The 23,092-nt window shown below is 36.9% G+C and overlaps 2 protein-coding genes across 6 annotated transcripts in view; both read right to left on the bottom strand.

The window, feature by feature from the left end:
* LOC134486712 (platelet glycoprotein 4-like) overlaps nt 1–6,619 on the bottom strand; it is a 36,131-nt gene extending 29,512 nt beyond the window's left edge. For 4 of the 5 annotated variants that reach the window (XM_063286904.1, XM_063286901.1, XM_063286906.1 and 1 more), the window contains exon 1: nt 6,268–6,614. The gene's annotated coding sequence lies outside the window, so the exon portion shown is untranslated. Of the gene's footprint in view, nt 1–6,267 lie in introns of all 5 variants that reach the window. The other variant, XM_063286907.1, reaches the window with a different exon arrangement.
* Nucleotides 6,620–21,056: 14,437 nt separating this feature from the next.
* Cd36l1 (CD36 molecule like 1) overlaps nt 21,057–23,092 on the bottom strand; it is a 41,058-nt gene continuing 39,022 nt past the window's right edge. Inside the window, exon 15 of the mRNA NM_001109218.2 lies at nt 21,057–22,002. The gene's annotated coding sequence lies outside the window, so the exon portion shown is untranslated. The remainder of the gene's footprint in view (nt 22,003–23,092) is intronic.

Genomic DNA, 23,092 nt, shown 5'->3' with positions numbered 1-23,092 from the left:
CTGAATACATTGAAAGGAAGCAATTTACAGAACCACTGAATTCTGCTGCATCAAAACTAATAAAATCGTGTCTTCTTCATCAATGCTTGAAGACGAAGTTGGGTTTCAGTGACAGCTTTATGATGTGTTTTGCCATTCATAGTGTGGTATACCTGTGGTTTGCACTTTGTAACAGTTTTGTGTTACATCAAAACACCTGCTGCCAAGAGGAACACAGATGTCAACAGAACCAAGAAAAGATAAGGCACACAGAGAGCACTTATAAAACACTCTGTGTACAACTATAAGCCTTTCTCAAAAATGGAGAAGCATAAACAGTCCAGACCCTTTCTTGGCAACTGTTCTCCCTCTGCAATCCCTGGGGCTTCCCTTTACTTAGGCCTGCTCTCTTCATGCAACTGGAAGGTCCAAGATGTTTCCTGAAACAATCTTTCAGGTACCCAAAGGACTGGGGAGGAGGCTGGACTTCTTCCAGCTGTAAAGGAAGAAGTCATACCTATGAGACAGAAATCAAACAGAAGGATCCAGCAGCCAGCACAAATAAAAGGTTGGAGATTAAATAAACCTGACCTTTCTGCACCCTTCTCAGAGGCCATAAAGAACTACTCAGTCTCTCCCTATCTTGACTTTACTAATGTTTCAAAATCAGATCTAAAGTGAAAGTGGCAACTTAATATGTGAGTAGCAGAAATGGTATTCACCCCCCCCCCTTTTTTTGGTCATTTTCTAAGTTGTTGCCTGCGAGATCAAACTGGGAATGCACAGCAAGGCCTTCACACCCAGAGACATTTGTCCCCGACATACTTCATATCTGCCTAACACTTCTTAGAGAAGTTGAAGAGAACCTCTTTAGGAAAGTGGGGCCCATGATCTTAGAACTGGGACAGGAAATCCTGTGTGTTCTAGAAGTTTGGTAGATACAAATTAATTAGATCTAAGTCAAAGCACATACTGAGTCACTTCATATGGGAAGTTATTTAATGCCAGTATGAACATCATTAAAATTATTCATTTGGGGCCGGAGATGGCACAGTGCATAAGCCCAATTGCTGCCAAGTTTGATATGTTGATTGGCATCTACAAGGCTGAAATAGAGAATTAAACCCTGAAAGTTTTACACACACACACACACACACACACACACACACACACACACAAAGAGAGAGAGAGAGAGAGAGAGAGAGAGAGAGATTTTAATAAATGCTAGAAATTATTCAGTAAGGTCATTTACAATTCTGACAAGTAGAGTATAAAGTGACCTTAAAATTAGAATAATATCTCTTCTGAACTTGATATGAACCTATGAATTGTGAGTATGCCATTTCTACATTTTTTTCTTAGTGAATATTCCTATGCATGTCAGCAAAGAGTTTCCACAAGAATAGCAAAGTTAAACAGCATCTACTGGAGCATCCAAGAAACAGAGCCTGTTCTCCATTGCCAAGAAATCAATCATGAAACATGTACACCAGAATAGCAATTAGCAGATAGAGGAGGGTATGGTTTGAGTTGTGTCTGCTTCAATTGTACATATCCTACTGATATTGAGTCAGACTTCTTAGAAAACAAGAGTATCAAGAAATATATTTAGTTAGAGTATGATGTTAAACCTTGATATAAGCATTTATCTAACATTCTTTCAACCATGTGCTGATATTTGACAGGATGGAAGAAGTTAGCTTGTCCATTGGTTCATGTTTTTAATGACTGAGTCACGATCATTCCATCATGTCATGGAAAGTTTCTGGGTTTGCCCTAAAATAGGAAAGATCCTTTTTTACTAGGTTCCACTGACTATCATTTATTTAGTCCCTTAACATTATGAGGAAGGAGGGATTTTTAGTGTGATCTTGGCTGGTTTTTCATACATGACTAAATCTGAAGGTGTTTCATTACCCTGAGGACACAGATACTCAGGTTAGCTCATTCTAGTCAGCAGCTTGTCCATCCAAACTTATCTTCAGAGAAATGTACAGTCTTTTTAACTCCTGTCTATCAATTTAGCTATTAAGGATCACATAATTTGGATCTGAGAAGATTACATTTTCTCAATAGCACAGCTGCTCATATTTTACATTGTCTATTTTCTAACTTTACATTAATTTTGGTAATATTCTATAGTGAAGATATTATTTGCAATCAAACTTTCCTGCTTAAAGTATTGAAATTTAGAAATCAAAGAGTAATCAGTACAAGAGAACTGTTTGAACTAATCTAAAAGAGGAGAGGGACTCAGATGGCATATTTTAAAATGTCACCAGCTACAAATCTGTCAGCTGCTATCTTTTATTCAGTGTATAAAATACATATAGATTTGTTTTTCAGAACTTCATAGTGACTTCTATATGGTAAGTTGTATTATTATTATTATTATTATTATTATTATTATTATTATTATTATTTTCCCGGAGTTGGCAGAAGTACTCCTATTGTGAACTTTGAAGCACAGTCTCCTTCCTTTACATGGGAAACTTAGTAGAACCCAATAGATTGGTCAAAGCCTGAGGTACGATGAACTATAAGCAGCCTCCCTGCTAAGTAGGCTGAATAGCAGAGGAAATTCCCAGGAGGAATCTCTAATTATTTCCACGTGTGTTTCAAACTTTGTTCCCTCAGAAACTCCACCTAGAAAAGGCATGGCCCACAGGCAACGTTTGCTGACACGTGAACATCGAATATGAAAATGTTTCAGAGTCACACTGCGGCATGGGTTCTATCTTTTCCTCCATCACCCAACAGCTAAAAATTTTTATTCTACATATAAAGCTCCTCCCACTTCTTAGCATAGGAAAACCAGGCCATAGAACTCTGTTGAAATTGTTATCTTTTCATACACTATCTTCCTTACCCAAGAAAAGAGCAGCACTTACCCATGATAACCTAATGTGGAAATACAACTAGGGGTAACTTAGTGAATAAATTGAATTTACATTAAATGTGAGTATAGGACTTTTTCAAAATGAATTGATTATGTCCTTTTCACACATTTTCTCTCCACCCTGTCTATTGGTATTTACAAAGCCATGATATATGTTCTATAAAGCCAACATACACATTTAAGAATAGATTCATAGTAAGGTGTAAATGTAATTTTTATTTGCCAGATGTAATTGTCATCTCAGAGGCCTACTGTTGAATAAGTTTACACTTTCTAGCTCTTTCTGAATTCTGGCTGGCTGGCTTAACTCAGTTTTCCGGGCCAAAACTCTTTTCAAGACTGACTGATTCAAAATGGCTTCTCTCAGCTTGTAGCTGAATTTCTCTGCTTAGCCTCAAACTAACTCTGGCAATCTGTTCTCATCTTCCCTTTATCATTCTTTGGCTCCTTCTCTCTTCACCTACAACTTTTTTCTTTAAAACTATCCCAGTAAAAGTGACTCTGAATTCCATGAACTAAACTGCCAAGAACTCTCTACTGCAGGGCCTCTCAACTCATTGATACAATGGAATTGATTGACTTTCAGAACCCAGAGTTTCTGCAAGCCTCTGTCTCCTGAGTGCTGGGATTGAAGGCATTTACCTAAGTGCCTGGACCTAAGCTTTTTATTTTTTTTTTAATGTTAAACTTGCTCTATCCCTGGCTGGTCTTGAACTCCTTGAACCCAAGAGAGCTGCTTGTCTCCTGGGATTAAAGATGTGTCTGTAATTCCAGCCAAATCACACAGATATAGGAGGACTTTGCATATGATCTCTTGCTAAAGCAGCCATGTTGCTGGATTAAAACTTCTCTATGGGAAGGTGTTCCGTTATCTGATAGTACTTGATCATACTAGAACAAAAGACCTAAGGCCAATCTTTATAAAATTATGTGTGGATATAGAACTCCTTGGTTTAATAGCCCGTATGATTCAGTTTAGAGAAGAGCTAAAACATAGAAGGTAAGAATTATGATCTTGCTTTCAGCTGTGCCTCACAGCGGCTTTCAAATATCACTTCAGGATTCAAGGGCTCTGCAGAAAACTTGTAAGTATCTTGATAAGGTGACCTCCAAATTCTCATCCAATTCAAGTCATCAGAATCCTGTCTTACTCACATGTCCATTTGCATCCTAATAGATTATATGTGGGTGACATTTACAGCAAATAATAAATAAATCAATAAACAGGTATTTATAGTGTCAATGAATCATTTCACTTAATTAAACTTATTGAATTACAATAAAAACTTGTCTTGGGGATAACCTTTTGTAATTAATAGATTGTATTACACATATAATGGCCCAAATCCTTCAAAGCTTAGTCTATCTTTTAGAGGCTTAACTTGGAACTACTGTAGGTTTGAACTGATTCCTTTTGACAAATTGACTTAAACGGAACAGCAGGAAAATTTCATTAGTGAGCAATGAACTCCAAGAACATCCAATGGAAGATCCAAGAAGTATCATCTGCTTCCCTAAGCTTGAGAATCAATTTTTATAACTTCTGTAAACTGTGTCCCCAAATTGTTAACAATGAATACAGCTAGGAATTAATTGGATTCTGTCTGATTCAACCTTAGAAATTAAGTGAAACTATATATGTGAGCCATTTGTACAAATATTTATTTGAACCTAGGTAGCATTAGTATTTCTTTCTATACTCTAAATTCTACTATAGTTAGAATATTACTGCAAGGTTTTCAGGGCTTAAAATCTGAAGTTAGGAAATATGTATTCAGTTGTGGATTTTTTTGCAAATTATTTTTTATTCTATTTTCTCTGAGTATGACATAGATTAAGAAAGATTGCAAGTGTGCAATGAAATCAAACACTGTAAGAAGTTAAATTTGCACACAATGAGTTTAAAGCATTATGCAACATTATTTTAAGCAACTTTAATGTAGTAATGACTAATTTCATGTTGCCCAATAATGTAATTTGGAAAACTGTAGTAAATGTGGTTATATAAAAATTACATAAATATTTTCAAGTTTCAATAGTGTCTGGTTTGTACACATTGCGTGTGTAATATTAAATTTTTGTTCAGTGGTGAGAGAGCCACTCCATCAGATCATGAAACTTGAAATTTCTAGTAAACTAACTATAAAGTCTTGGATTAAATCACAAAGCAGTAAAATAATTGGTTCCTTCAGAAAATAGCAAAATAGGCAAAAAAGAAAGACAAAACTTTCAAATTTAGAGAAAATAATCATAAGTTTCACTAATGGTAAGAGCATCAACTGTGACTTTCAAAATGAATTCCAAAGTTGTGGGTACACTCTGTACAAATGCCCCATCCACTGTTAACTTTATTGCTTTCCCCAGGGTGCCCTGATATCTGTTAATCTGAATCTGGTTTATTGTTCTGGCTCAATAATGATTTTGGTAGAAAGGCTTCTTTTTTTTTAATATTGTTCATTTATATACTCTAAAAGACTCTTGGAAAATCAACTAGTAATTTTTTTTGAGAATTTCATTTTTACTTATTGACAAAGCAATATGTCCTATAAGATTTTCTTAGAATTTTCAAAAGAAATTTACAGCTTAAAATTACCTATGAAAGAACTGGAAAGTCCTGGGATCCTTCTATGTTCAAAAACTAACTTACTAATATTTGAAGCAATTTTTTTTAATTTTCAAAGGCATTCATTTACTTTTATTTTTACATTTGAGGTGCATACTGACTTACACTAATTAAATTACAGTCGTCTTTTGAAATAATCCACTTTTTGGGTAATAAAATAACTTTGTTCATTAAAGAAAAGTGTTTGGTAAATGTATATGTAATACCCTCCTCCCTTCTAACTGTGTAGAGAAAAATCAAGTTTACCCAAAATTGTCCATGGACACTTCAACAAGCTTTTGACACAGAACAGCAGCAAGCGTGTTAATAAAATTCATTCAAGACAGTGTTGCCATAAGATTTACAAATCATTTGTATATTAATCTCACTGTTTCAATACTCATTAAAAATATTCTTCATCATATTTTAATATAAAATCATGTTTAAATAGAGAAATTTGAATAAAACTCAACTGGCCTATAAATCATTTTAAATATTAACAAATGAGTGTTGGAAAATACACATGATATCAAAACGCATAAATTAAAATATCACTGGTCACTAAACACAATTTTAATACTATCCAGCAAAAATGTAGGAAGATCTGTAAAAAGCAAATATAACAATTCAAATAAAGCCTAGAGTGTGTACAAAAGCAATGGATTAACTTTTTCATTTTAACATTTTTCATAAGAAGTGTTTTAAAATATTATCATTTCCTATCAGTGTAAAAGTAGAAAAACTAATATTTTTTTATGTAAAGAGGGAAAAATCCCACACAACTTACCTTTGAAAAGCTAGGAAACCATTCACCACTTGTTCCATACATTTCAGAAGGCGGCTGTGAAGAAGAAAAGGTCCTCAATAGAAAACCCCTACCCTGTTCTCCTCACTACTTATGTGTGGGAGAGTTGAAATGAGCTTTTAAAAAAAATTCAGTGTCAGAGGCCAGTTTGTGGTTTGTTGCTAACAGAATTGAAAAAGAGAAAAGAAAAAAAAGCCACACTACACTGCTAGTTTAGCTCATAGGGGTCTATTTCTGGTGAAGACCCATTATCTATATCTGAAATACTCAGCAGTCTTTTTTTAAGGCCATGTTCCCATCCAAGTAAGTCAGAGGCCAGGGAACCAAGGGAACTAAGTGGGCCACCCCTTCGATGCTTTTTTTCAAATGTAATCATTATTCCAGATGCTGGGCTGCAGCAAAGGGGAAGTAAATTAGGGAACTGTTGATCTGTCACAATTAAGCTTGCAAATCTCAGATCATAAAGTGCAAAGAAGAGTGCCCCCCCCCCCATACTACAGAGCATGAACCTGAAGACTCTTGGATTCATAATTTGGAAAACAATTGGAAACTCTGTCAATCAACAGGGATGACAAACAAACTTTACAAATGGAAATGGCCCATTGTTCTAAGTGGAAGTTCTTATCTATTTGTCATTTTCTGTTGTTGTTAATTTAGCTGAAATTTCAGGAGGATAGTGACATGATTTAAAAAAAAATTAGCCTAGATATTTTCATTCAAATCGAAGCAGCAAGGACTATACAAGTCTAATTACTACTGAGCTTGGCATCTCAGGTACCGCAGTCACTTCTAGAACCACAACGTGAAGAATATTCTCACAAAGACACCAGAAGCAGACAGAAAAAACCCTCATAAGGTGATCCTGCCCAAAAGCTGGCAGACTCCCTAGAAAATCGTCTCCAAATTGCTCCTGAAGTGAAGTAACCTGAGAGTCCCAGGCAAGAATATATTTTGCTCCTAAGCTCAGGGTTACTCCAGTCCTTGGTCTTACATTGTACTTGTGGGTGTGTGATGCTGGCCCAGCTCCCTCCCCCTTAGAGGGGTGAAAAGTAAAGAGAGAGAACATCGGAAACTCCTTCTTAGCCTTACGCTTTGCTGAGGCTTCCAAGGTGAATGGCACCAATACATCCATTTAACTATTACCAAGAGGTCATTAATCTACTCTGCTTTATTGGGGTTTTGACTTGGATTTCAATGGGTTAAGAGATGAAACCATCGTGTCAAACCTCACTATAAACTACTGACCTTTTCATATCGAAGGAGTTACTTATAGGAAAGGAAACCATAGGCAATCCTTTTAAAACTATGAACATTTTATCTACATTGCATGACAAGACAATGGAGAATAAAGAATATCTTAATAAATATTTTGACTGAGATTTTCTACATTCCTATTATGGAATTCAATTTTTTTAATAGAAATGCTTTTTTCTCAGATTTAATTCTCATGCATATAAATATTAAGGCAATCATCTAGAGATAGATTTTCAACATAAGGGCAGATAAAGTAAGTCTTAAAGAGAATATTTAACAATATTGGCAAAGGCAATACAAAATGTGGAAAATATGGGCACTAACAGAAAAAGATATGTCATAAAAATGGATGTGTACGTGAACACTGCATTCACTTGGGTGATTATTAGTTAACACTCTAATGTCATCTCTATCTTATGACTTTCTCTGGAGAGTAAAATGTCACATATTCCATTGAGCAAACACCAAATGTACATTTGCAGAGGCCACTGAGAGATTTTGTTCAGCTTCATTACCAACAGCTCTTGCTATTTAAGACTCAAAAGACACCCAGTGGAATCGAATCCACAGCATGAATTTTCAAGAAATTGCAATTTGAGTACTAAGGCAGTGCATGCTATGTTCATTTAAGAGTAAAGACTTGGGTTAGTTTCATGTGGGTGTGTATGGAGAGGGAAGGTATATACATATATTTGTAATCATGTATGTGCATCAATATGGATGCATGTGTCCATATACACACATGTATGTGGAGGATAGAGTATAACCATAGGTGTTATTCCTATGTATGCTATCTACTTCTTTTTTTGTTGTTTTATGAGAAATGTTTTACATTGGCATCAGGGGCTCTGTGACTATGAGAGGATACCTGGCCATAAAGCTCCAGGTTTATGTCTATCTTGCCCGCCCCCCACCTCTGAGACTAGAAACATCAAGCCTGGCCTTTTCACATGGATCCTGGGATTTTCAAGTGCTTTACTGACTGAACTCTCTCACCAGGCCTAAGTTTTCATCCTTAAATATTGCTTGAAACAGTATTTTGAGTCATAGTATTCCACATGAAGTTCATCTAGCCCTCTAGATATCCATTCCAGCAATAAATAAACAGATATGAATCGTGATCTAGAACCATCAATGGCAATGAGTCGACTGAGGTTCAATTCTTTGGGAAGTCTCCTTGCCATGAGAATGCGAACAGATGTTCATTTGAACCCTGTTCTTATTAGGTATGAATATTTAGTGTGCGACAGGACTTATATAACCATCCCTTATAGTCTGTTTTGGTTTGTGACTGTCAAACTTAATGTGACTTTTGCTTTCCTTCTTTTAATCAAAAAACGATGAAAATTAAAAATGATATTGAACACTAAGTTGTGTAGCGTCCAGCACTTGACAATGCTTGAAGCTTCCTGACAGTCAGTCAGGGTTCCGTTCCTGACACTTTCATTCCTGAGCCTGTAAATCTTTGTTTCTTCCTTGCTTTGTTTTTCCAAAGGTCACTTATCATGCTTGAAGAAGTCATACAACTGATTAGTGTCTATGTCCTGATTATTTAACTGCTGGTATGGTTTGTTTTTGAGGAAGGAGTTACGTTCTTTTAGCTATCACTCCCCACAGTACTGAGCAGGATCATAAGCACTCTTCAATATGCAAGAAGCCTTCAAACACTGTCCACATTGACTCATACAAAGCTCTGAGTTTTAACAAGTACATTGGTCAGGCTCTGTTTTGGACTTCATGGTAACTATTTAAATAAATTTTAACCTATTTTCTGAAGCCTATTAGCCATTTTTACCTTAACGCTAATAATATTGCAATTTTTTCCTTCAGAGGTCCTTTATATTTCTCTCTTATTTATTAGTAGGAAAGCAGAAAATCTTTTGACATTTGAGATTTTAAAAACATTCAACTAAAAATGTCACACTTTTAGATGGACCTAGACACATATTCACAAGTTGTGCTGCTGGGTCTTCATATAGCACTCCTACAATGGCAGCAAGGGCTTTCTCTGACTTCATTGCCTGTCTTAGGATTCCTTTCCCTCTACTGGGCTGCTTTATCTAGCCTCAATAGAATAAGATCAGATAGTCCTACTGCAGCTTGGTATGCCAAAGCTGGTTGATACCCACAGTAGCGCTCCCTTTTATGGGAAGAAAAGGGGAAAAGAGGTAGATGGAGGATGGGATGGGAGAGGGAGAGACTGAAAGGATAGGAGGGAAGGGAAGTTACTATCTGGGTGTAAATTAAACAAATAACTTAAACAACAGTAAAGAAAATGAAAATTTTACCCCTTTAAACTATTTTTTAAACTATAGAATTCAGTATTTCAGAATTCATTAATGTTCTGTCATTTGCTTTTAGAAGTTTTGACCCAGTTACAATGTTTCTCCTGTTTTGGGATTATGAAAATAGTACCCTTTACCCAGTGTCTATGACGATTTAAAAATCTTTCATGGCAGTATTTTAGAGAGCTGATTTATGTAGTTCAGCTCTTGTGAAAAGAAGAAGTGCAATAAGTTGAGTACACAAATATTGGGACATATTTAAGAGGAAGATGACAGATGCATTACAAGAACTCATGTTTAATCCCCATACATTCACAACAGAATCTGAACCAGAGCATGACAATCACTGTACTGCTAATGTTTTTCACCAGAGGAAGTGAAAGCTCACACAGTCTATATCCTCAAGCTTAATAAAACTCTTATGGTAGCTATAACCTTTAAAATGTAGGTTTACGGCAGCAGCTCTCTGTTCCCAAACCCCTTGGGAGAGAGATCTCACCACCTGGTCAGGTGGGCACTCCTGAGGCTGCAGAGCAGAAGAGACCACCAACACTGCCCCCCCCCCGCTCACATCCCTGGCCCAACAGGAAACTGTATACGGCCTCTGGGTTCCCTTAGAGGAGGGCCCAGGAGCAGGAGGTCCACTGCGTCTGAGACACCGCCAGAACCTGAAGGGACCTACCGGATAAACAGTTCTCTGCACCCAAATCCCGTGGGAGGGAGAGCTAAACCTTCAGAGAGGCAGACACGCCTGGGAAACCAGAAGAGACTGCACTCTGCACACATCTCTGAAGCCAGAGGAAAACACCAAATGCCATCTGGAACCCTGGTGAACAGAAGGTCCCGGAAAGGGCAGCACAGATCTTCCTGGTTGCTGCCACCTCTGAGAGCTCATAGGCAGCACCCCACGAGCAAACTAGAGCCTCTGGACCACAGGTAAGACCAACTTTTCTGCTGCAAGTGACCTGCCTGTTGTTCAAGACACAGGCCCACAGGAACAGCTGAAGACCTGTAGATAGGAAAATCTACATGCCCAAAAGCAGAACACTCTGTCCGCATAACTAGCTGAAAAAAAACAGGAAAACAGGTCTACAGCACTCATGACACACAGGCTTATAGGACAGTGTAGCCACTGTCAGAAATAGCAGAGCAAAGTAACACTAGAGATAATCTGATGGCGAGAGGCAAGCGCAGGAACCCAAGCAACAGAACCCAAGACTACATGGCATCATCGGAGCCCAATTCTCCCACCAATGCAAACACGGAATATCCAAACACACCAGAAAAGCAAGATCTAGTTTCAAAATCATATTTGATCATGATGCTGGAGGACTTCACGAAAGACATGAAGAACTCCCTTAGAGAACAAGTACAAGCCTACAGAGAGGAATCACAAAAATCCCTAAAAGAATTCCAGGAAAACATAAATAAACAAGTATAAGCCCAGAGTGAGGAGTCACAAAAAATCCCTGAAAGAATTCCAGGAAAACACAAGCAAAAGTTGAAGGAATTAAAAATGGAAATAGAAGCAATCAAGAAAGAACACATGGAAACAACCCTAAATATAGAAAACCAAAACAAGAGACAAGGAGCTGTAGATATGAGCTTCACCAACAGAATACAAGAGATGGAAGAGAGAATCTCAGGAGCAGAAGATTCCATAGAAATCATCGACTCAACTGTTAAGGATAATGTAAAGCGAGAAAAGCTACTGGTCCAAAACATACAGGAAATCCAGGACTCAATGAGAAGATCAAACCTAAGGATAATAGGTATAGAAGAGAGTGAAGACTCCCAGCTCAAAGGACCAGTAAATATCTTCAACAAAATCATAGAAGAAAACTTCCCTAACCTAAAGAAAGAGATAACCATAAGCATACAAGAAGCCTACAGAACTCCAAATAGATTGGACCAGAAAAGAAATTCCTCCTGTCACATAATAGTCAAAACACCAAATGCACAAAATAAAGAAAGAATATTAAAAGCAGTAAGGGAAAAAGTCAAGTAACATATAAAGGCAGACCTATCAGAATCACACCAGACTTTTCACCAGAAACTATGAAAGCCGGAAGATCCTGGACAGATGTCATACAGACCCTAAGAGAACACAAATGCTAGCCCAGGTTACCGTATCCTGCAAAACTCTCAATTAACATAGATGGAGAAACCAAGATATACCATGACAAAACCAAATTTTCACAATATCTTTCTACAAATCCAACAGTAGAAAAGATAATAAATGGTAAAGCCCAACATAAGGAGGCAAGCTATACCCTAGAAGAAGCAAGAAACTAATCGTCTTGGCAACAAAACAAAGAGAAGAAAAGCACACAAACATAACCTCATATCCAAATATGAATATAACAGGAAGCAATAATCACTATTCCTTAATATCTCTCAACATCAATGGCCTCAACTCCCCAATAAAAAGACATAGATTAACAAACTGGATACACCACGAGGACCCTGCATTCTGCTGCCTAGAGGAAACAAACCTCAGACACAAAGTCAGACACTACCTCAGAGTTAAAGGCTGGAAAACAACTTTCCAAGCAAATGTTTGGAACAATCAAGCTGGAGTAGCCATTCTAATATCAAATAAAATCAATTTTGAACTAAAAGCATCAAAAAAGATAAGGAAGGACACTTCATATTCATCAAAGGAAAAATCCACCAAGATGAACTCTCAATCTTAATATCTATGCCCCAAATACAAGGGCACCTACATACGTAAAAGAAACCTTATTAAAGCTCAAAACACACATTGCACCTCACACAATAATAGTAGGAGATTTCAACACCCCACTCTCATCAATGGACAGATCATGGAAACAGAAATTAAACAGAGACATAGACAGACTAAGAGAAGTCATGAGCCAAATGGACTTAACAGATATTTATAGAACATTCTATCCTAAAGCAAAAGGATATACCTTCTTCTCAGCTCTTCATGGTACTTTCTCCAAAATTGACCATATAATTGGTCAAAAAACGAGCCTCAACAGGTACAGAAAGATAGAAATAATCCCATGCGTGCTATTGGACCACCACGGCCTAAAACTGGTATACAATAAAAATAAGGGAAGAATGCCCACATATACATGGAAATTGAACAATGCTCTATTCAACGATAACCTGGTCAATGAAGAAATAAAGAAAGAAATTAAAGACTTTTTAGAATTTAATGAAAATGAAGGTACAACATACCCAAACTTATGTGACACAATGAAAGCTGTGCTAAGAGGAAAACTCATAGCTCTGAGTGCCTGCAGAAAGAAACAGGAGAGAGCATATGTCAGCAGCTTGACATCACACCTAAAAGCTCTAGAACAAAAAGAAGCAAATACACCCAGGAGGAGTAGAAGGCAGAAAATAATCAAACTCAGAGCTGAAATCAACCAAGTAGAAACCAAAAGGACCATAGAAAGAATCAACAGAACCAAAAGTTGGTTCTTTGAGAAAATCAACAAGATAGATAAGCCCTTAGCCAGACTAAGAGAGGACACAGAGAGTGTGTCCAAATTAACAAAATCAGAAATGAAAAGACATAACTACAGATTCAGAGGAAATTCAAAAAATCATCAGATCTTACTATAAAAGGCTATATTCAACAAAACTTGAAAATCTGCAGGAAATGGACAATTTCCTAGACAGATACCAGGTACCAAAGTTAAATCAGGAACTGATAAACCAGTTAAACAACCCCATAACTCCTAAGGAAATAGAAGCAGTCATTAAAGGTCTCCCAACCAAAAAGAACCCAGGTCCAGACAGATTTAGTACAGAATTCTATCAGACTTTCATAGAAGACCTCATACCAATATTATCCAAACTATTCCACAAAATTGAAACAGATGGAGCACTACGGAATTCCTTCTATGAAGCCACAATTACTCTTATACCTAAACCAAACAAAGACCCAACAAACAAAGAGAACTTCAGACCAATTTCCCTTATGAATATCGACGCAAAAATACAGAATAAAATTCTGGCAAACCGAATCCAAGAGCACATCAAAACAATCATCCACCATGATCAAGTAGGCTTCATCCCAGGCATGCAGGGATGGTTTAATATAGGGAAAACCATCAACGTGATCCATTATATAAACAAACTGAAAGATCAAAACCACATGATCATTTCATTAGATGCTGAGAAAGCATTTGACAAAATTCAACACTCCTTCATGATAAAAGTCCTGGAAAGAATAGGAATTCAAGGCCCATACCTAAACATAATAAAAGCCATATACAGCAAACCAGTTGCTAACATTAAACTAAATGGAGAGAAACTTGAAGCAATCCCACTAAAATCACGGACTAAACAAGGCTGCCCACTCTCTCCCTAGTTATTCAATATAGTTCTTGAAGTTCTAGCCAGAGCAATCAGACAACAAAAGGAGGTCAAGGGGATACAGATCGGAAAAGAAGAAGTCAAAATATCACTATTTGCAGATGATATGATAGTATATTTAACTGATCCCAAAAGTTCCACCAGAGAACTACTAAAGCTGATAAACAACTTCAGCAAAGTGGCTGGGTATACAATTAATTCAAATAAATCAGTAGCCTTCCTCTACACAAAAGAGAAACAAGCTGAGAAAGAAATTAGGGAAACGACGCCCTTCATAATAGACCCAAATAATATAAAGTACCTCGGTGTGGCTTTCACCAAGCACGTAAAAGATTTGTACAATAAGATCTTCAAGACTCTGAAGAAAGAAATTGAAGAAGACTTCAGAAGATGGAAAAATCTCCCATGCTCATGGATTGGCAGGATTAATATAGTAAAAATGGCCATTTTACCAAAAGCAATCTACAGAGTCAATGCAATCACCATCAAAATACCCATCCATTTCTTCAAAGAGTTAGACAGAACAATTTGCAAATTCATCTGGAATAACAAAAAACCCAGGATAGCTAAAACTATCCTCAACAATAAAAGGACTTCAGGGGGAATCACTATCCCTGAACTCAAGCAGTATTACAGAGCAATAGTGATAAAAACTGCATGATATTGGTACAGAGACAGACAGATAGACCAATGGAATAGAATTGAAGACGCAGAAATGAACCCACACACCTATGGGCACTTGATTTTTGACAAAGGAGCCAAAATCATCCAATGGAAAAAAGATAGCATTTTCAGCAAATGGTGCTGGTCCAACTGGAGGTCAACATGTAGAAGAATGCAGATCGATCCATGCTTATCACCCTGTACAAAGCTTAAGTCCATGTGGATCAAGGACCTCCACATCAAACCAGATACACTCAAACTAATAGAAGAAAAACTAGGGAAGCATCTGGAACACATGGGCACTGGAAAAAATTTCCTGAACAAAACATCAATGGCTTATGCTCTAAGATCAAGAATCGGCATATGGGATCTCTTAAAACTGCAAAGCTTCTGTAAGGCAAAGGACACTGTGGTTAGGACAAAACGGCCACCAACAGATTGGGAAAAGATCTTCACCAATCCTACAACAGATAGAGGCCTTATATCCAAAATATACAAAGAACACAAGAAGTTAGACCGCAGGGAGACAAGTAACCCTATTAAAAAATGGGGTTCAGAGCTAAACAAAGAATTCACAGCTGAGGAATGCTGAATGGCTGAGAAATACCTATAGAAATGTTAAACATCTTTAGTCATAAGGGAAATGCAAATCAAAACAACCCTGAGATTTCACCTCACACCAGTGAGAATGGCTAAGATCAAAAACTCAGGTGACAGCAGATGCTGGCGAGGATGTGGAGAAAGAGGAACACTCCTCCATTGTTGGTGGGATTGCAGACTGGTAAAACCATTCTGGAAATCAGTCTGGAGGTTCCTCAGAAAATTGGACATTGAACTACCTGAGGATCCCGCGATACCTCTCTTGGGCATATACCCACAAGGTGCCCCAACATATAAAAAAGACTCATGCTCCACTACGTTCATTGCAGCCTTATTTATAATAGCCAGAAGCTGGAAAGAACCCAGACGCCCTTCAACAGAGGAATGGATACAGAAAATGTGGTACATCTACACAATGGAACATTACTCAGCTATCAAAAACAATGACTTTATGAAATTCGTAGGCAAATGGTTGGAACTGGAAAATATCATCCTGAGTGAGGTAACCCAATCACAGAAAGTCATACATGGTATGCACTCATTGATAAGTGGCTATTAGCCCAAATGCTTGAATTACCCTAGATGCCTAGAACAAATGAAACTCAAGACAGATGATCAAAATGTGAATGCTTCACTCCTTCTTTAAAAGGGGAACAAGAATACCCTTGGCAGGGAATAGAGAGGCAAAGATTAAAACAGACACAAAAGGAACACCCATTCAGAGCCTGCCCCACAGGTGGCCCATACACATACAGCCATCCAATTAGACAAGATGGATGAAGCAAAGAAGTGCAGGCCGACAGGAGCCGCATGTAGATCGCTCCTGAGAGACACAGCCAGAATTCAGCAAATACAGAGGCGAATGCCAGCAGCAAACCACTGAACTGAGAATAGGACCCCTGTTGAAGGAATCAGAGAAAGAACTGGAAGAGCTTGAAGGGGCTCGAGACCCCATATGTACAACAATGCCAAGCAACCAGAGCTTCCAGGGACTAAGCCACTACCTAAAGACTATACATGGACTGACCCTGGACTCTGACCTCATAGGTAGCAATGAATATCCTAGTAAGAGCACCAGTGGAAGGGGAAGCCCTGGGTCCTGCTAAGACTGAACCCCCAGTGAACTAGATTATTGGGGGGAGAGCGGCAATGGGGGGAGGATGGGGAGGGAAATACCCATAACGAAGGGGAGGGGGAGGAATTAGGGGGATGTTTGCCCGGAAACCGGGAAAGGGAATAACACTCGAAATGTATATAAGAAATACTCAAGTTAATAAAAAAAATGTAGGTTTACCTGAAACTCGAGGTTATTGGTTTTTCCCAATTATTGATGACTGCTTAAGATATTTGACTTGTTTTTTCTGACACTTCAGCAAATAAGAGCAATGTCTTTGCATAACTTTGACTATAAATGCATATTGCATACATAACAAAAATTCTTAATATTAAAGTAGTCATAAGCTGACAGTATTGACACATGACTGGGCATTTACTATCCTCTCGACATTTGACTACTTTGTTTGGATTCTTTCTGTTTACCACCATGCCCTCTCATTAGATTTCAGAAAACACCAAGATTTTGGCTATGTTTGTAAAAACAAACATCAAGTCCTTTTTCTTGGGGAAGCAATAATGAATGGCCCAGCTAGATAACACATGGTAGAAAATATTTGCCATTCAAACCAAAGTCCCTGAGATTAAGCCTTGGGAGTCATGATGGAAGTTGGAAAAAGACAGCCAAAGGCTACCCTATGATCTCCACACATGAGCGACAGTACACATATGCCCACACCCCAAACAAACACAATAACAGCACATTAAATAACATATGAAATCTTAAATATACTCTTCATTCATTTAAAAATATTTTTATTTTCTGAGAATTTAATACAATGTATTTTAGTCATATTTACCCCTCTCACTCAAATCCTTTCAGATCCGTACCCACCTCCTCTACTCAGTCAATACCTCTCTGTCTCTCTCTGTCTCACTTTTGTATTCTTTTCAAATTAATGTTTAGAAATGATTAAGAAGAAAATTATGTGTGTACATGATAAACAATGAACAGGTAATAATTAATAATCAGATAAGATAAAAATGGCATTCTAATGTCCTATAAATTAAATCAAAATATTAATTAGCCAAGTAAAACTAAGGAAATCATTTATTACTTAATGTTCAGAGAATAATAAAGATTGTCCATGCAGACATAATTTAACGTGTGTATTACATGATACTTATATAGAATATGATCATATATCTGGACTTTTCAATGTCTAGCCTGTTTATTAGAAGTACTGAATGCATGCTATATTGCGTTTGTCTCATTAAGATACAGAATATAAATATGCAATAGTATAATTCCAATAAAATATTGAAAACATAAATGATGTTCCTAATATTGCTTTCAAAAGAAAATTACAAGGATCCCCTCAAAGAAGACAATGTATAATATTAAGGTAATTTGTAGACTAACATCACATGACCTAAACAAATCAAAGGAATTTGTAACAGAAGCATTAAGAACACAAAATAACCTTACTTACATGCTTAATGAAAACTACAGTAGAACGTGTGCATGAATGAGAAAGAGTGAACAGAGACTGCCTCTGTATTTGGGGAGAATTCTCATGTGGGCATGGCTAGGTTAATATGCAAACCTCCTGAAGCAGAGAAAAGTATTGACAGACCCAATTCTTACGTGAAAAATTTACTAACATGACTTAACTTTGTAAGGGGAGGGAAGGGAAAGTGATTGTGTAAACTATGAAAATATACGCCAAGGAAAAGTTCATTTCAACAAATGAGGAAATTTGTTCACATGGTACAAGGGAGACCATGAGGAGAAAAGAAAAAATACCAAGTAAAACAACCAGGAGTCAATGTACAATCTGTTGAAATAGCAGGGCATAGCATTAAGTAACGGCTAAACCAAGCATAGAGCCAGTAGGTAAAGAATATAACATGAAAAGGAGTTTATTCAGTGTCTTAATGTACATGGCAGAAAGTCAAAGCATTTACTTTTATTGAGGAAAAACAAATATTAATATTGAGGTGTTTTGTAGCAAAGCAAGGCTCTAACAGAGTTCCTGAAGTGTGATGGGTAGGGGCGGGGGGGAGGGCTTAAATAAAAGTTAATAAAAAAATAAAACATTAGCAAAAAGAATAATGGTTTGACCCTTGGGTTGAGCAAAATAATATGCTTTGTGATTCAAAAATAGTATCACAATGTTATGCTATTCAAACAGTAATATAACTGAATCACATGATAAATGCTTTAAAACAGAAAGATGTCCATTTTTTTTTATTAAACGTTAGACCTCATGATTTTGTATGAAGTATTCTTTGTGAGACTGACCAGCCTGTGCTAAAAATAAAAACAAAAGTGCATAAATAATATTTTATATTTGTTTCTTATGTTTAAAGCCCCAATAGCAGAATATAGTTTCTGAAAGAGTTAAATACATATACAAGACCCACAAGCAAGAACCACTCACTGTTCACAAAGCATGGATGGAAACTCAATTAGACTTCCTTGTAAAGCCAAGGGAGATATATTCTAAGAAGTATCTTACCTAACAATAGCTTAATTCAAACTTTACCACATGGAAAATAATACGCCTTTGATGCTTTCTGTTGCTGTTGAATGAAGAAGTATGATCTTCCTGCCCTGACATTCAAAGAAGCACTTGGCATGAACACTGCCTCTGAGTGACACAGCCGCCTCACTCAGGCTTTATACATAAAGCAATGTGTCCAGCCTTATAGTGAAATAAAACCTCATTAATCCAGTTTGGCTCTTGAAGATCTATTCTTGGAAAAGTCAACAAGTTATGTCTTTCAAGAAATGCTACTTCTTAAACCAAACCCCCGAGATCTGTATTTGGGCCACTTTGTCTGCCTGTTTCAGTGTTATAAGATGCTAGAAGTCCATAATGCTACACAAAGAAATCATGTCACCACTGGCAAGTGCACACTGGGCCATGTCTGAAGCTCATAGTCATAGAAATCTCCATATCTTTGCATTTCTCCTGAAGTCTAATGCCACCATAATTTCCTAGACTGCTGCATGCTGTACATAGAGTCCACCTTCATGGAACTTGGGGTGCTTGACTCACTAGTCATGCAGAACGTATCAGCTTTCTCTATGAGACATGGAAGACAGGTGTCTCCCAATACTGTTGCACATCTGATGTTAAAGTCTACAGCAAAGTCTGATTTTCCCTTCTAGGTACAAATTCTTTCTGCCCATGATGTTCTCAGTGAATTTGCCAAGAAGGCAATGGGAGTAATATGAACTGTTCTGCTGCTTCTTTTCAATGCATCTTTCATTAATCCTGTACTGTATACATGTGATGTGATTGCACCCTTTGTTTCTGACCTCTGGTTTAGCAACTTCTCTCAATATCTTAGAGCAACGATTTCCCCATCCTAATTAAAAGAAAAGACACCAGTCTCTATGCTTTGAGTACCTTCAGATATCTGGAAGATTCTTCCTAAGAGGTATTAGGTCAACCTGAGGTTTTTAACAGGATTTAAAAATAAATCTGAAAACTTACACATAGATGCTATGTGATTACTTTTAAAGATCTTTAAATTTTACCATTTATTTATTGAATTTGTTTCTTTGGGAGTGCTGCATGCCTTTAATCCCACCACTCAATGCAAACCTCTCATCCCAGCAATGAGGAGGCAGAGACAGGCAAATCTAGACCAGCCTGATCCACAGACCTAGAAAGCAAGTTCCAGGACCACCAGGGCAACCCTGAGAAACTCTTTCTCAAAAGCCAAAACAAAAAACCAAAACCAAAAACAGAAACAGAAACAGAAACAAAAGCAAAAACAGAAAAAAAAGCAAAAACAGAAACAAAAAGCAGGGAAAAAGAAAAAGAAAAAAGAAAGGGAGAGAAAGAAAAAGTTTCTTTTAAATTTGAGGTTTACCATGACACCGTTTCCCACTCTCCTTTCTCTCCTACAACCTTCTCACACACTCCTCTGTCCCTCTTAAATTCCATGTGCATATGCGTGCCTGAGTGTATAAACATACAAGTGTCACATGCACGCAGAAGGCTGCAGAGGAGAGGCAGGCATTGTAGCAACTAAACAGGAGTTATATGAGGCTGTGAGCAGACATATAGGAGCTGAGAACCAAACTCAGGTCTGCTGTAGAAACCTCAAGCACTTCTAACTATTGACCCAGCAGTTCTGCCCCAAACTGTCATGCTGTTTTTGATAAGTTTTATATCTAGACAAGAGAGTTCCTTTTCCTTTCTTTTTCTATGTATACAACACAAATGCTTGCTTTCATTTTGTCTTCTATACTAGAATCTACTAGGACTAATATTCTTTGAAATAGGTTACTCTGCTAAAGGAAGCAAAGCAATTATCACTGTGTCCTGGAAAGATGTTAGCCTTCACTCTTATGTTCTTGCTATAAAATTAAAGCCAAACCTCCATTTCCAATTGGATTAAGACAGAGAAGTCAGGTTAAATGATTCAGAATGATGTATGACTTCAGATAAAATACTTCCACAAATAATAATAATAATAATAATAATAATAATAATAATAATAATAATAAAACATATTTTGATACAACAGTAACTGGACAAAACGTTTGAATTTAAGAACATCTTTAATGTTAGAAACCAGTTATTTCTGGGTGATTATAAAAGCAGAATATATTACCACAAATACATATTTAAAGCCAATTCTAGCTTTTGTAAGATTCTATATCATAATCCATTTATTATAAATTACATCTTTTAACACTATAACAGCTCTCTGAAGTTACATTAGTTGTGGCTGAGCAGAAAGAGAAAAACCTACTCAGTTTTCAAAAGAGCTAGGCAGCCTGGAACTTGACAACATACTTAAAATAAAGAGCTAAAATGTGCTAAAAATAGTTCATTTCATGGCGAGGAACAGAACATATAAGCTCTGTGTAAGAAAGTAAAAAGAAAAAAATATCTGTGATACCTGGCCTTGTTGTTGCCAAGGACACCAGAGAGGGAGAGGCTTAAACAATATATTAGCAATGGTTCATATGTGAATTGTTCATTTTTCATCCTTAAATCTTTAAAATGATGTAATACTTATGACATATCATGTGCTGACAGTCACAAGGAACATTTGCTATAAATGAAAGGGTCACCCCAGACATGATAACAGTTTACTTCGATGAGGAACAAAGCGTTTCTTAGAATATATACATTCTTGAAATTTGCCAACAGGAAAAAAAAATCAGTAAATCAGAACCAAAAAAGATAATTAGTTCTGCAGAAATTGAAGTCCACTCAGTTGCAGATGATGGACTTAACAAAATACAAGATTTTATTAAAAATATAGGCTTAGTGACATATTAATCTTTTCGAAATATGCTGTGGCTTATTGCAATATATAAATAAATATATATCTGCAATAAGAGAGAGAGCGCGCACACCACCGTTTCTTCAACTACAGATAGGTGTGTTTTATAAAAACAAGCATGTCTTAAGTCTTCGTTTTGGAGATTGGTTTTACCAAAAATGTAGCTAGTGCATAATGTAGGCTCATCCACTACCTGTAAACAGAAGAGACATTACCAATCAGAGAGCAGTGAGATAATAAACAGGCATAATAGCCTTATATCACATATATCACACCTTACATATCATATTGTATCGAGATATGATAGTTTCAGTTATGCACCACAGTATCTCATGCTAAAGAGAGAAGTCATCTTTCAGTTTCATTATAAGGGAGATACATGTTCCTCCTCAAGAAGGACACATAGAAAGCTACATCCTTACTCCCAAGAGCTAAGCATATTGAAAGCAGGGAGGGTAGTCAATTAAATTGGCTACTGAGGACCCTCATACAATCAAGACTGCTTTCCATGAAGGGATATACATGGACAGCTTTCAACTGAGCTTACTTTAGTCTCCCCATCAGAAGTCACTTTCTCCCTAGCGTGCTACCTAATTCCATTTTGTACATCCAACCCCCCTTAAGATAGTGCACACGTTTTCTCAGAGACATAAATTTTAACACATTACAAAAAGATTGTTTCAGCAAACCTGAGTCTCATAATTGTAAGTCTAGTAGAGTTAATTTATTGCCAAGGAAGAATCTGTTTTTTGAAAGCATGGTCTTTAAGAGGTGATATTTCTGTCTTTAAAACAGTGGAATGCATGAATTAAATAGACACAGTGATGTAGCACTAAGAGCTTTTAATTCTGTTATCAATTAGTACTATATAAACCTAAGAAACCTTATATTCAAGGATCATTAAACAATGATGAAGTTATTCATCTAACTAAATAAAACAATAACTTATATAGGCACGCCTTTGTATTTGAGCAGGGATTTGATACCTTTCCAATGGATATTCTGTTTAATCTATGATATTGATATGTGTACACATGTGTTCCATTATAACACTGATGGGCTAATGAGAAATATTAAAGTATTTTAACTTTGGAGGGGACATTTTTCTCATATATTATTGAAAATAAATGTCTTTCATACAACAGATTGAGAAGTTCTCATTCTATATGCATGGGTATTTTGCCTCCATGTCTCTCTGTCCATCGTCATGTATGTGTCAATGACCATGGAGGCCAACACGTGGTACTGGAGTTAGCAGCTACCTGCTGGGAAAGGGTCATTTG

This window comes from Rattus norvegicus, chromosome 4 (genome assembly GCF_036323735.1).
Source record: "Rattus norvegicus strain BN/NHsdMcwi chromosome 4, GRCr8, whole genome shotgun sequence".
In the NCBI taxonomy this organism is placed as follows: Eukaryota; Metazoa; Chordata; class Mammalia; order Rodentia; family Muridae; genus Rattus; species Rattus norvegicus.
The sequence above is the reverse complement of the archived record's forward strand: the minus strand, read 5'-3'. Positions and strand labels throughout refer to the sequence as shown.